The sequence below is a fragment of the Podarcis pityusensis genome (genome assembly GCF_964106645.2).
Source record: "Podarcis pityusensis genome assembly, chromosome: 2".
NCBI lineage: Eukaryota > Metazoa > Chordata > Lepidosauria > Squamata > Lacertidae > Podarcis > Podarcis pityusensis.
In genome coordinates, this window is record NC_138029.1 from 26,451,799 (window position 1) to 26,466,258 (window position 14,460).

Below are 14,460 nucleotides of genomic sequence, written 5' to 3' on the forward strand. Positions count from 1 at the left end.
ACCATGTTCATGTGGGCTGATGATAAAAAGTCACAGTGAAAATTAGTCCAGTGGGTGTGGGGAACTGGGATACAATCCATCAAAAACGTTGTCCTGGATAAATCCACCGAAATGAGTGGAAGCTTTGCCTTGTAATAACTCCATTCATTTAATGGGGAACTTTGCAATGGATTGTGTGCTTGGTTTTCAAGTCAGTGCATACTTATAAATGTACCCCCAAAAGCTATGACCTTTTAAAATAAAAATAAAAAATAATAGTCAGTAGATTTTGACTGACAGAAACCTGTCAAACACCCAACTGGTTGGGAGAAATTTTGCTGGGAAATTATTGGCCCTCACCAATGTGCCCTCAACATTATTTCTTTTATACTTTCTAATTTCCAATAGGTTGCTATACATGACACACGGTTTTGTTGTTTTTCAAAATATCATGGGCACTTATCTTTTATAAAAAATAAAAAATTCCATTGAAGATTTTCTTGAATTACAAAAGAACGTGCAATGTAACATTGAGACACAAGCTAGATTTTCCAAAAGATAATTTTTTTCTAGTACATTTTAGGTTAACAGGATAAAAATAGCTGTGAAAATGATGATGTGCTGATTAAGGGAAATCTGTTTTGATTCGCTCCCCATTTATGTTAGAGGGAATTCTCCCAAAATCTAGCAACAACAATATGCTTTAAAAGGGTTCACACTTTCTCCTTCTTTCTTTCGTGGGTGGAGATGAAGCTGCCTTACTCAGAGTCAGACCATTTCTTCACATAGCTCATATTATCTACCGTATTTTTTGCTCTATAAGACTCACTTTTCCCTCCTAAAAAGTAAGGGGAAATGTGTGTGCGTCTTATGGAGCGAATGCAGGCTGCACAGCTATCATAGAAGCCAGAAGAGCAAGAGGGATTGCTGCTTCACTTTCTGGCTTCTGAGATTCAGAATATTTTTTTTCTTGTTTTCCTCCTCCAAAAACTAGGTGCGTCTTGTGGTCTGGTGCGTCTTATAGAGCGAAAAATACGGTACATTGGGAGTGGCTTGAAGGCATAGGAGCCAACTCCTAAGGGCCGAGGTCCCTTTGCCCCTTAATAAAATATTTGAGGTGTATCCCTACTATTGGAATGGCAATGCACATCAGCTTTGCAAGTGAGGGGGCACTGAGCCAACTGTGATCCAAGTGTGGCATGTATTTAAAACACTCACAATCCCATGGAGCTATTCCACTTTACATTAGCTGAGCAAACAGACCACAACACTCAATCCATTTCTCCCCATTGTCCTTTCCTAATAACCCAAAGGTAATATCCACCAGGCATCACTGAATCACATCAACCCTCCTTTAATCTTTCAGCGTACAATGTGGAACATTTTGCCGCATATGCTAGATTAAAGGTAGAACCAGCTGAATATGAACCCAATCCATCGAAGGACACATTTCTTCTTGGGCGATTAGCAGCAGTCAGCATTTTTGAACAGTGTTCAGAAACATGTCCTTGAAGCTGACTGGAATGTAACTTTAATGTATCAGAGACAGCATTCAAAAGAAAAGCAGAGTGGGGGATAATTTTTATCGGAGCTTTTTGTCTGTTGCAGCAGATATTTATATGTGAAGTAATACAAATGTATACAAATGTAAAGATGAAAATGGTGGAGGAGGATCTCGCTACAGCATGGAGTGAGTATGATCGCCACATTTATTATCCTAACCCCCTCCCCTCAAGCTTTTAAACTCTTTCTCTCCAAATCCTCTAAGCTGAAGAGCTAACAGCTTGAGCTCTGCCACCCTGCCCCGACGACAGATTTTTTAAAAAGTACTTTTGCATACAGTGCCGACTTGCTCCCACAGGAAGCAGTGATAGTCACCAATCTATATGGCTTTAAAATCAATTAGATATATTCGTAGAAGAGAGGGCTATCGACAGCTATCAGCCATTATGATGGCTATGTTCTGCCTCCACAGTTGGAGCTCCCCCCCAAAAAAAATCAATAATAATAATAATAATAATAATAATAATAATAATAATGTTAAGAAAATTCACCAAAAAACCCCTATACTTCTGACATGGTTTGCCATATGTCCAGATTTTCCCAGACATTTACAGCAATTTCCGCCCAGACACTGCTTCTGACAGCCAAATCCAATGTATGTTCTGGAAATTTTGGGTGTATGGCAACTCTCTTTGAATACCAGTTCAGGGGAGGGTTCTCTTATGGTTGACTCCTGCTTGTGAGTTTCTTATGGGCATCTGGTTGGCCACTGTGAGAACAGGATGCTGGTCTAGATGTGCCATTGGCCTGATCCTGCAGGCACTTCTTATGTTCTCAAGAGCTTCTCCACATACAGCCGAGGGTATATGATGGATAGTTGACCGAGCTGTCAATGCTCACTGATATCCAGTAAGACCTTGAAAAAGAGATGGGGACAGGGACTTGTGGACTCTGTAAAGTCCTTAATAAGAAACATTCGGGAAGATAAAAACTGTAGAAAGTAATACCATGTTATATTATCTCTCACCATCATGTAACAAGCCAACAAGTGGAGAAATGCTCAACATGCACAATGACTTGGCTTACAATGGCAGCAAAGTTAAGTTGAAATACCACCAGTGCATACCATCTTCTTTGCCAATTGAGAGCGATTTGGGAAAAGAATGTACTTCCCTAGAAATTTTCCAGGCATCCTTTGGGAAGCCAAAGTAGAGCAGATTTTCAGATGTTTTGGATATTTTATCTGGAGGGTGGGGACAGAAAGAGAATGAAAAGCGTGGATAAAATAAGGGGTAATACATCCATTGAAATGAATGAGTGTGACTTAGTTAGGACCATTAATCTTAATAAGTCTACTCTGAGTAAAAACATGGTAGACTTCCACCCAAGTTACTTTTCAGTGGTTTGAGAAAAATCAAGCAGGTTTTTATTTTGTGGGTAACTGGGCTTATAAGAAACGGTACTGCATTTTCCCTGCCCTTTGTTGCTTATATAGTTTTCCATAGTCTCCCCTGTGGCATGGAGCTCCAACTTATAGAGGGAAACAAAGGCAGAGGTGGTGTGCTTGTTCTTACTATCCCTCATGGTGTGAGGGATTTAGAAATTTGGGGCAGGACCCACCTAACATGTCCTGTCAGTGGAAGCCTACAAAAGTCCTTTCTGTTCTGCAATGGGGCTTCCCCCCCTTCTCCCCCCATGCCCTGGACCCCTGAAATTGGCTTGAGGTGGGGTGTTCTGGGGGGGAGAAATTGCAGGACATTGCATGGGGGGGGGAAAGAGATGGGGCATAATTCCATCTGAAAATCTGAAATGCTTGCCCTGATGGAATGATCAGAATAGCGCAACACTGAATTCCTCCCTCGGAATAAGGCTCACTTTGTGGCGTTTATTCTCTACATCAACCCAACTCATATCATTTTTCTGCCCAGTCAACTACACTACCATAAAACAAAGTGTTGTGTCAACAGGGGGAAACAACCCCACTGACTCGCATGCACTGTATAATACTTAGACATCTCCTCCAAATGTAGATTTTGACTCTTTGCCCAGTGCTGCACTGAACGTTTTCTCATCAAACCCCTAATTGCTAAGTAAATCTTTGCTCAATATATCTCCACAGAGAACAGGCGGGGAGGGATTTAGAGTCCAGTATTATTCTCCTTTCTACTTTGAGGTTAATCTATTCCCTTTATTTATATGACATTCTTTAAGTTGCAAAGTTACTAATGTTCTTTTCTTGGAAGAGATTACTTCTCTTTAAATAAAAGTAATGTGCTATATTTCCAAGAACTCTGTACCCACCAACTCTCCCCCCCCCCCCCCAAAACACGAACTTCTTTTTCCAGACATTTGGCACTGCCATTTTGTCACCAAATATTCTCGACATGTTACAAATCACCACCTGATCATTTAAATTGTTTTCTGTCTGTGCCATATAGATCAGGAAGCTCTTGAATTTATTCTTTTATATGAGCCAACTTTGGAGTCCAAAAAACCAGTCGGGAGCTTTGGGAATTTATTCACTTAATAAGATCAAATCAAAATTGGACCAAAGCCATCTGTCCTGGTGTAGTAACCAGGCACCAGCTCCTACAATCTCTTGTAAACACAGAGTGATGCAGTCAGCACTGCTTCAGGTTCTCTTTATGTTTTCCAAGGCCAGACACTCAGGACCAAATTAAACATGGCAGTGATCACAAGGGCAAAACACTTACCCATGGAAGCAGTCCATGAAGCCACCATCTCATTTAATGTTCTCAGCAAATGCACTGGCCCATATGCTTATGATTTCACTCAAGCCAGCGATAACTGGTGTGTTAATGCCACATGCGTAAGAACATTTTAAAAATGTGGTAGTCACATGGAATGCTCTCAGGTGCACCTTATTTGTCCATGGACAGAAGCATGTTTAAATTGAGCATCGTCAGTGTTCACAGAACTGGGAGGAAACCTCAGTCCATACCTACCTGGACAGGAAAGGATGTTTTCAGGAAGTCATTTCCTCTTGGGATACATGAGACCTTCCTTTGCCTGCCAACCTGCAGTTGCCTATCAGATGCCACTTGGAAGACCATAGAGTATCTAGGCAATAGCCTTCTGCCTTTATTTACCACCAGCAACTGGTATTCAGTGGTACATTACCTCCAAAGTTGGTGGTTTAATATAGCAATCACTTATCTAACAGCCATTCCTAGACATCCTTCACAGATTTACTGTGCCACTTCAGACTAGTAGCAATCACCGTATCCTGTGTTGGTGAAATCTCTAAATTCATTACGCAATGCATACTTTTCTTTGTCTGCCCTGAATCTCTTGACAAACAACTTCATTGGGTGACCCAGAGTTCTAATATTGAAAGGGAGGGAGGAAAACCATTCCCACATATCCACCACCAGTTATATTACTATGGCTTCTTTTGCCTTTGGTCCTGAGCTTGAAGGAGAACTTGCCATGGATGTGTTTGCACATCTGAAAAATGAGTGATCAAGTTGGAAGGCACCAGTTCCACAGAGATGCCCTTTAAAATGTCCATGCGTTCACCTCACTGTTATTACAAGCTGGTAGCACATTACATTTTTGTAGCTCTACCCCATCCAACAAAGCAATGGCGGATGACTTTCCTTTGCAAGTCCACAGTACAAGATAGTGCCGACCTAGTGCACATAAAGCAGTTTGCAAGCAGTTCTCGTGTAAGAAGAAAACCCTGCTCATTTTATAGATTAACTCTTGAGTGGTCCAAAACCACAGGAAACCAAGGGGCATGTAGAGGGCTATAAATAGACTTTCAACTTAAGGCTCCTTTTTAGACATGGGGTTGGGAGCAGAGGGATAAAATGCTCCTTGGGGGAAAACCTGATCTTTTCTCCATGTTTCAGTTGTCAGTTTTGACAGAAATGATAAAAGCTAATTAAATTTTTGTTAATTTATTTTGTCTGATTTAGTGACTGCTTGTCACACAAATCCCTCAGTAAGTCAGACTTTGCTTTGCTATCAACCTTTCCACTCTTCTCCACCCCAATATGCTATTAGGTAAACGCTGGGAAAGTGGACTTGTTTAACTCAAATAAACACGAGGAGCACTTAAGCTCAATCTACCTTGCACGGTTCTTTCGCATGTGTCTGCTTGGGAGAGAAACGAACTTGGTCCAAGTTTATAAATCTCAAACTGCTTTTACTTTCCAGTGGCTTCAGTGATGGCAGCCCAGAAGTGGGATTTTAAAGAACGGATGGCGAATGAATCACAACAATAATGGCAGCTATAAGATCCTGACCATGTAACAGTGGATTCAACCAGGAGGCAAGAGAAGGCTGGGAGCTCTACATTCCAATAATTTCTTTTTAAAACAAAAATAGCTAATGTATTTTTAAAATATTTGTACTTATTTATTTACTTATTTTCTTTACACTCTGCCTTCCTGTCTGCAAAACCTAAGTAGGCCCACATCATAAATGAAAACTGGCACAAATAAAAACAAGCAATAAATATAAATATTTTTTTTAAATTAAAATTAAATAAGAAACCCTGTTGAAAATCCACACTGAGAGACACCCAAAAGTTTTTAAAAGCACAAGACTCACCAAGCAGTGTAGCATAGGTTGCTGGCGCCTGGGGCTGGGCAAGTCCACCCAGCCTAGTGGACTGGGAAGCTGGGGTGGGGGCACGTGCAGAGGGTGAACAGAACCCTCCTCTAACAGGCTCCTCGCCCACTGCCTCCATCCACCTGCCCACTAGAGCAGGCTTCCTCAGACTCAGCCCTCCAGATGTTTTTGGCCTACAACTCCCATGATCCCTAGCTAGCAGGACCAGTGGTCAGGGATGGTGGGAATTATAGTCTCAAAACATCTGGAGGGCCAAGTCTGAAGAAGCCTGCACTAGAGCAATCTGCCTGCTCCTGTGCCTCAGTTACCAGGGCTCCAAGCCTGTTGTGGGGGAGGCTGATTGCGTCCCCTCAAAAATGTGCACGCCAGGAGCTGCAGTCCGCATACATACTGACTCCCCTGAGGCAACTTTTGAGTGTTCAGACCCAGAGACTTCCCCTCTAAATAAATTCACACTTGACTCAAATTTTGGTTTAGTTTTTGGCAGAATTTAGGCCACAACTTTATTGATTACAGAAAGTGACTGGTTGCATAGGCTCTGGTTCGACTAGCTCCCTGCCATGCAGGGTGAACACCTGAATAAGCGGAAAGCTGGGAACAGGCTATCTCTGCCACCCAAATTTCCCCCTGGACTCAGGCACAGGCACAACCCCCTCTCAGGCGCTGACCAAACCATTGAGTCCCTAGATTCCTTTAACTAAATACCCCTCACATAGGGATGGTGAGAGCTTTCTCCCATCCCTATCACCTGAACCAGAGCCTATCCGCAACCTTACAAGTTGTGACAATTTGCTACGTGGCAGGCGAAACCCAAATGGCAACAGCCAATCAGGCAAGTGGGGAAAATTTCTGCCATGCCCCTGACCTAACGACAGGCGACATACAACGGCATAGCAAGGTCAAGCGCAAAACCCTAAAAGTAGGGAGAGGTGGGCGGGTGTTCCAAATGCACATGCTGAAAGAGGAAGCTCTGGGTCACATGCATGGGCATAATTAGGTCCCTTGAACCGTTTGGACTGCGTCCCATTGGCCAGATTGCACCCAGCTTTGAGGGACCTACTAATCGGGTGTTGTGGCTGACCAATCGTACCCACCCACAACACAGGATGTTGGTCTTCCAGGTTTCACCGCCATACGTGCCCTCTTTGGGGGGGGGGGTGATTTTCATCTGAAGAACATGGACTTTACAAAAATCAGGGCCCACTTGATGGCACAGGTGAAATGGGTATTGCTTTTAATTTGTTGTATATCTATAGAGAGTTACCCTTATCCAAAAAGCCAGAAGTGGAAATCCTTATCTCGGCATTGTCTTATAGGCATCCATTTGCCTCAGTTCATTTCAGCTGACCCAGATTTCCAAAGCAAAGGGAATTCTTTCCCTAACTTGTTAGGGTTTATTCTGGGAGCTTTGCGTCAAGCTATCATGCTTTAATTAGACGGTTTCTGTGTGAAGAGACTTTTACCGTTTTGAATTCAGCTCCTTGGCACTGGGAAGGAACCCAGAACACGTGATTTCGCACTCATGATAAGTTGGGAGGCCAACCCTTTTCTTCCTTCTGACAGGAATTTAGGTTGGTGCGTTCCATATTTTACCTTGGAGCGTACTGGGGTGGAAAGGAGAGAAAAGGGCATGTTGTCTAGTGGGCACATCTCATAAAACAGATGATATCACAAGCTTGTTGAGTCATTTTAAAATATTTAATTGGTTTCATAATAACCAGGCTGAATCACAAATACTATTCTGAAATGAAGCCAGTGCTGACCTGCCAATGAAATGGTTTCAACCTCTTTTTAAAAAGTCCTTGATTACATTTATACCCATGTGCCAGAAACCTCAGAGTAGGCCATAAGCTATTAATAAGCAATTGCAAAAAAATAATAATACACTGGATATTTAAATAGTTTCCTTCATTAATAGTAAATAGCAAATACCATTCACATTGTGCTCGGTGCAATCCTGTGCATGTTTACTTGGACATAAGCCCCACTGTATTCAATGGGGCATATTCCCCTGAAGCTTCCTGACACCCTTTCGTTCAGGTATTGGGAACCTGTAGAATTGCAGATATTGCTGGACTACAAATCCCATAATCCCTGACCATTGGCTGTGCTAGCCAGGGCTGATGTGAGCTGGAGTCTCACAACCTCTGGAGGGCAACAACTTCCTGCCATTCCTGCTTTAACTGAGGATGGCAGAGACTGGAACTGGCTGTGTATGCACCATTTTATTTTATTTTTTTAAAGAACATCTACCCCAGGCTTCCTCAACCTCAGCCCTCCAGATGTTTTGAGACTACAATTCCCATCATCCCTGACCACTGGTCCTGCTAGCTAAGGATCATGGGAGTTGAAGGCCAAAAACTTCTGGAGGGCCGAGGTTGAGGAAGCCTGATCTACCGCAAGAGCTGGTGCTGAGAATTAGCCTTCAGGTGTTTAAAGAGGACAGACCATCACTGGTGCAACATCAATGTTTTCTGGCTCCTGGCTTGAGCTCCAACTATATTAAGCTGATGCTGCTGGTGGCTTGGCCCAATTGTAGCTTTCTCCGCAGCTTCATCCTCCTGACTGATGATACTACTTTTTCTCAACCTTGTCAGTAGTTAAACCAACTTCATCTCAGCTCCCCAAGACTGGCTGCATTTGCCCTTCATGGGCTTTGACTCAAGACAAAAAGATGAAGAAGTATCCAGCATAACTACCTAGAAGTTTCTTCAAATGGTACTTACAAATAATTCTTTATATTTAGTTAAGAAAGGGGAAATGTTCACTACCCTTTTAACAAAAACCAGAACGGTGTTCAAAGAGCATAAGGGTATGTTACATAATTTGTCACGAGACACATTGAGAGCACGTCGTCACTGTTGGGTGGGTGGGGGTATCTTAAAAGCCACAAAGCAAATGGTATGGAAACAACCCATTGAGTTCAAAAGATACGGTCTTGTTTGTAAATGTTTTCATGTTACACCTTTGACAATAGCAGCATTCAAACGGGGGAGCGAAAGCAAAATGATAGACATCTCTTGTTCAGTTGCATTACTTAAAAAAAAAAAAAAATCAAGTGAGAGCATGTTTTAGAGTTGTTGTTACCAAGTTAATTGAAGTACATGTCATTTCCACCTCACTGTGCCTTTGGCCATATGGCCTTAAGCCATTATTCCTGGAAGCCACCAACCCAAGCAAATGTAAACAAAAAAATAAATGCACGACATGTCAACTCTGACCCCACCTCCATTCGCAAATACCTCGTATAGCGGCATAGACAGGCATGCTTTCATCTATGGCAGTAAGAGCATCAGATACATCAAAACTGGACGTACGCCATGTCTGTTGTGCTTCCTTTGCTGAAATTCCAGAGTGGAAGGATACAGGCTTACTTTGTGCTGTGCAGATATTGCTCCTTATGAGGACATGGGTGCAATTGCAGGCAAACCAGTCGCTTCCAGGGGATGGAAGACTTCCACTACGACTGCACTCTTCTGGCCACGGGGGTGTAGCAGGCTAGGGTTGGAGCTGGGTTTCCCCCCTCCCACCCCTGCAGCCACGGAGGCCTGGCTTAATAGACTACCATATAGTATAAACAAACTTTGATATGGCATTGGGAAACCAAAAGAATTGTGCGACTTGCTTTATTGCAATATTCGCTTTATCGCAGTAGTCTGGAACTGAAACCACAATATCTCCAAGGTATGCCTGTAAACAAGCCAAAAGGACCTTCTGCATGAAAACCAGATGTTCTGCTACTGAGCTATTGGCCTTCCCTATCCATACCTGGATTTCTCTGTAAGGAAGTTAAGGCTAAGAGAGAGTGACAGGCTCAAGGTCACTGAGTGGCCCGTGTGGCTGAATTGGAAAATTTGAGGTCCAATCAAATATGAGGTCCTAATTAGCAATACAGCCCTGAATCCAGCCCATTTTGCCTCCAGGCACTGCTGCCAGGAGGATGCATCCTTTGGGGGGGGTACAGGGTTCACCACTGGAGGAGGGAATGAAAAAGTTCTTCACCACAACTGCCGTGTGAGGTGTTTTGAATACTAGCAACTATCTAAAACATCTTCTCAGTTAACAATCAGCTTGCATTGCACCCCAGCCTCAGTTCCTGACGTGCAGCTGTAGGCTCCACAGCTAATTCAGGCATTAACTCTGTGCAAAAATTATAACAATTTCAAATCATTGAATTTATACACCAGCACGACATTGTACATCTCCAGCTGGTCCACCTTTTGGCTTCTTCAGCCACCTCTCCACAGCGATACCACATTTTTATCTACAAAAAGAGGAAACACTGTGTATGAAAACAGTGTCTGATCCTCATCCAAGACCAGAAATAGCCCCTAGAAAACTATGTTTAGAACAGGTTTGAGAGGAGGGTGCAGATAAGCAAGTGTCTGAAGAAAGAGCCCATTCTGCCTTGCCCAAGATGCCTCACATTCCTCAGTGTATAATTTTGGAGCGCTATTTAAGAAGAGGAAGCTGACAGGGGGAGTCATGCTTGCACATATCCTTTGTTTATTTACAGGAAGGAGCATGGAACACAGTGTGCCATGAGGCCTAAAATTTGAATTTGTGTTGCTCTCTGTGCCTAAACTGTCCGGGTAAGAGAAGAAGGCTGCCATCCGAAGCCTACTTACCTGGGAGCAAGCCCCATTGAATTCAAACAGAACTTTTGAATAGGGATGGTTGCAATTGTGCTACAACACAGGAATTGACACTGGGACTTTGGGACAGCAAAAGGGAATAGCCTTTGCTATTCTACTGCCATTTTTAACTTATATAGGCAAACACACACTCACAGTTACGTCGAGAGAGAAAGCATAAAGGTCGTACAGTGAAACTCCACAGCCCCTTCTTACTTTTGCTTTTTTCCCTTCTTTCAGGCTGACCTTTGGCCTCTTGCGACATTCTCTGCCATGGTCAAGACCTCCCAGCTTGCCGCCTGGTGGCCCCCAGAGGAAGGTGTGAAGATTAACAACCCGGAGGATGTATTTAATGAATAGCAACAAGGGATTAGTGACACAGTGTCACCTTTCATGGCCCTCCTTAACTAGGCAAGCTGACACTTGCTTTATTTTTGTTTGCACTGTTGAGTAAACTTGGGGGAACTTAAATGGATTTATGGTCTTCCTCCTTCCCTGATAAGGAGCAACTGCAGCCATCACCTTTCATTTGTCAGTTTTGACAAAAGTTTGTCAGCTCCCTTCCTGTACCCCCACAACATAAAAGTTGCAACGATTCCCTCCCTGCCACACTTTCTAAGAAGAAGGGGGGGTAGGGAAAAAGCAATGCTTTAAAAGCCCTTACCACCACTAGGATCAGGGCATGTCAAATATGGCCTGTGTAATCTTCTCATACTTCCATCTATAGAAAAGTGTCTGATATACAAACAGTGAGTTTACTTTCCGCATGCCCAAACGTACATTGCTAAAACTGAACCCATCAACCATCAAGAGCTTCGTATCCACAGTTTTGGGGGAACTGCAACTATTACTGCTACTACTTTGGGGGGGGGGCATCTAAAGTTAGCAGTGGGGAAAGAGACCCAAAACAGTCCAATGAAGACTAAGCATGCTCATCAGCTATAGGAAGTTGGGTGTCTGGGAGGATAGGAACCTGGGGAGGGGGAATAATAATAATAATAATAATAATAATAATAATAATTTATTTATATCCCACCCTCTCCAGATGAAGCCGGGCTCAGAGCAGCTAACAACAGTAAAAGTAACACAGTTTACATAAAATCACAATCAATTAATTGAAATGCAATTTAAAATCAATTCATTCTAAAATCAATTCAGAATCAAATTTTTGGCAACCATTGGGCTAGAGATCTATGGAATGGAATGGAATGTTGTGCAAGAGGGCAGAACGACACTGTCTGAAACCCTAAGCAGGGGCTTCTGATGCTGCAGCATTTTGTTACACATACCACTTGTTTCAATTAACTTTAAAACATTGAAAAGAAAAGATCGTCTGTGCATAGCAGCCCAAGTTTTTCTAGCCTATGTGAATTTGCTACCCCAAAGCTTTTTGAATTATTAAATGAAGTGGGGAGGGTGGGGTAAAAGAAGCCCTAACTACCTTGTATACCTAAAGAAATCCCCCAAGCAAGCCACCCACCCAAACATCCATCCCTGCTCTCCATCTTTCAAGGATTATCCCCATATTCTGCTCTCCTGTTCCAATCACTCTTGAATGCATCTGCTTATCTGGATCCTTTTGAATCTGCTTCCAGGCCTGAGTCTCCTTGGTTACGTGCACCAGCGGGTTATGCAAATACAGTCGTACCTTGGAAGTCAAACAAAATCCATTCCGGAAATCCGTTCGACTTCCAAAACGTTCGAAAACCAAAGCGCGCCTTCTGATTGGCTGCAGGAAGCCCCGCCAGATGTTCAGCTTCCAAAAACAGTTCACAAACCGAAACACTCGCTTCCAGGTTTGTGGCATTCAGGAGCCAAAATGTTCAAGAACTAAGCTGTTCGAAAACCAAGGTACGACTGTACTTGGGGGAATAGTTAGTTTCTGGTTCCATTGACCGGTATGGTTTCAAATTGGGTGGGGACTGCATGTTGATATTCTGGGATTTCAGGGAGTGACCTGCAGAGGGTGGACTAGGTGACTCTCAGGAACCCTTCCAGCTCCACAAGTCTATTACTCTATTACACTGGGAAACAAAAATTTTGTTGCATTGACACCTGCAGTTGTTCTAACCTAATTTCGACATGCTGATTTCATATCTGAAGTTGGTTTTGTTCTCTAAGCTCTAGTTTTTTTGCAATTCATGTTTTTCACTTTTCACCAGAATCTTTGTTTTTCACAATGCGATAAATATTTAGGTTACAAAACTATAGAAAAAAAGGAAAAATAAGTTTGCAAAACAATAATTACCATGTGGTTAGGGTAGATCAACGTGTCAGTGTCCACTTAACCCCAGTGTAAATATGACATATCGGCAAAAATCAGAAATTGAAAGATAACTACAGCATGTACACGAAAATCGATTTCAGATTTGAAATCAGCATCGAAAGAACATATAAGAGCAGTTGAAAAATCTTATGCAACAGAAAATGAAAAAAAAAAATTGTTCCCCAGTGTTATCAGTTCTGGGTGATGTGATGGAACTGCTGAACGACTGTTTGTGAACAGTAACTCTGTTGTCACCATCTGAGGATCTCCTCCATGTTCCTCCACCAATTAAAGTTAGGCAGGTGGTTACTAAAGGAAAGATCATTTCTGTCATGCCAACCCATCTTCAAATTGCCCTCCCCAGAGATGCTAACCTGGCACCAGTATTGGCGTCCCTTTCATTGTCAATCAAATTATTATTATTATTTATTGAATTTATATACCGCCCTATACCCGGAGGTCTCAGGGTGCTTCACATAAAAAGATCACAGTATATAAAATTAAAATAAAAGCAATAACCCAATAATACCCCCCAAGAGCTTTTTACTTACATTGTGGAATGTGTCACCTCAAATCTAAGTCACCTTGGCCTGCTGACCTAAAACTGTTTTATCTAGTCTCTAGTTCTAGCGAATTTTGCAGCTTTGTTTTCATTACTGCTGCTGGTGTTTTAATAGAATTGTAGAGTTGGAGGGGATGTGAAGAGGCATCTAGTCCAGGCATAGGCAAACTCGGCCCTCCAGATGTTTGGAGACTACAATTCCCATTATCCCTGGTCCTGTTAGCTAGAGATGATGGGAGTTGTAGTCCCAAAACATCTGGAGGGCCGAGTTTGCCTATGCCTGATCTAGTCCAACCCTCTGCATTTCAGGAATCACAGTTAAAGAATCCCTGACAGTTTTGTTCTTGTTGTGCTGTATATATTTACTATTTTTATTATTTTATTGTGAACCATCCTGAGTTCTTTTTCCTTGAACCGTGTCATGCATTCCTTGAACCTCAAAATGCATTTGTACAATATAGTTACAGTGGTACCTCAGGTTACATACGCTTCAGGTTACATACGCTTCAGGTTACAGACTCTGCTAACCCAGAAATAGTACCTCAGGTTAAGAACTTTGCTTCAGGATGTGAACAGAAATCGCAGCGCGGCAGCAGCAGGAGCCTCCATTAACTAAAGTGGTCTTCAGGTTAAGAACAGTTTCAGTTTAAGAACAGACCTCCAGAACGAATTAAGTACTTAACCCGAGGTACCACTGTACTTACATACATTCACCCATCAAATGGAGAGTAGTTGATTTCTTCCCTAGTAATGTGGCCATTAAAAATAAAAATAGTGCATTTCTCCCCCAGCAGTCACATATTTGCAAACACCGATGGCCTAATTCCCTTTACAGTGCTGTTGCTCAGATTGTAATTGTGTGGTTGACATTGCTTTCTGGCCTAGACAATAAACATCTGAATTTCTTTCTGCAAGAG

At 42.5% G+C, this 14,460-nt stretch overlaps 1 long non-coding RNA gene across 1 annotated transcript; it reads left to right on the forward strand.

The window, feature by feature from the left end:
• The first annotated feature begins 1,570 nt into the window (after window positions 1-1,570).
• Window positions 1,571-11,186, forward strand: LOC308471828. Its single transcript, XR_013983166.1, has 3 exons — window positions 1,571-1,669; window positions 5,665-5,779; window positions 10,956-11,186. It is a non-coding gene; the product is annotated as an uncharacterized lncRNA (long non-coding RNA).
• The last annotated feature ends 3,274 nt before the right edge of the window (window positions 11,187-14,460 follow it).